We start from the raw sequence: 1,505 nt of genomic DNA, 5'->3' as shown, positions 1-1,505 counted from the left end.
TTTATCACGGCAGATGAATTATCAATTGGAAAAATTAAGTCTTGGACATGTCCTGTTGGAAGAGTTGATAGGATTTTATCCAATGGGAGGTTCATCTGTTGCATCTGATCTTTAATCTGATGGTTCCTCTGTTGTATCAGATTTTTTATCCGATAGTTAATCCGTTGTAACATATGGTTAATCTGTTGCAACATATGGTTAATTTGTTGCATCAGATAGTTAAATTGTTGCATCATATGTTAAATTTGTTGCATCAGATTTTTTATCCAATGGTTCCTCTGTTGCATCAGATAATTAATCTGTTGCATCAAAATTTTAATCTGATGGTTTCTCTGTTGCATCATATGATAAATTTGTTGCATCAAATGGTTAATATGTTGCACCAGATGGATAATCTATTGGAGAAAATAAAAAAAGTAGCACGATTTTGTTCAACAGAAAAACAACAATTCACTATTTTTACCAAGAACAAGAACAAAACAAATCAACCCAATCTTTGTTTTGTTTGTATAAGCACAAACAACAAAAATCAAACTTCAAAAAAAATACAACAAATAACAAAAAATCATAATTGACTTCGAAAAGAGAAAAGAAGAAATATCAGAAATTAGAATTTTATTCAGACCACATTTCAAATTAAAACAACAAATATTGAAATTGTTAGCCAATACTATAAGAGAAGTTGACTCAGGTTCCTCATTTTTTTCAAAACTAAAAAGGTCATAATTTTTTACCTGTGAAATAAGAAAAGGAACGATGAAGAATTCGAAGTTGTTGTGGCTGGAGAGCAAGGCTGTCATGTCGATTGAAGGCTGAAGAACTCGAAATTGTTGTCGCCGGAGAAGTCTTCACGTCGATTGACGGTTGAAAGTCGAATAGGAACTCGCCCAACTATTTGTCGCCGGAGGTTGAAGTCGCCGGGGATTGAAGGGAGAAATTTTGCAGAACTGTTGGTTAGGAGAGAGTTGAGAGAGGCTATCGAGAGAGAGGAGAGAGACTGGTTGATTTGGATTAAAGAGGGGTGCAGGTTGGGTTGATTTGTATTTTAAAAAGATTAGAAAGTTTTGAAAATATTAATCGAGTCCACAATTAACTTAATTAAATTTTCTAATGATGTTTGACCCTTTAAGTTGGTCAATATCACCAATCTTTGATTCCAAACTTAAAAAATACACCTTTCCTTCAATTTTCTCATCTCTCTTTTGTAATTTTGTAAGTCTCTAACTCTTCGAGAAACTTAAAAACATGCCAACATAACCCCACAAAATGACTTTCTTTTACTTCTGTAACAATCAATTATGCATCAGTAGAAAACAATGTACACTCCTAATTTTTTAATACGTGTAATTAATTTTCCTCTAAACCACTTTAGTTAGAACCAATATCCAAGCAACTTAATCAAAGAAGTAAACTAGCTAGCTAGAGTCTTCAAATTAAAGACAACAATGCCTATATACAACAACAACAACAACAACAAACCCAGTGTATTCCCACCTGGTGGGGTC

Source organism: Capsicum annuum, chromosome 5, assembly GCF_002878395.1.
Source record: "Capsicum annuum cultivar UCD-10X-F1 chromosome 5, UCD10Xv1.1, whole genome shotgun sequence".
NCBI classification, from domain to species: Eukaryota; Viridiplantae; Streptophyta; class Magnoliopsida; order Solanales; family Solanaceae; genus Capsicum; species Capsicum annuum.
This window is presented reverse-complemented; position numbering follows the sequence as displayed.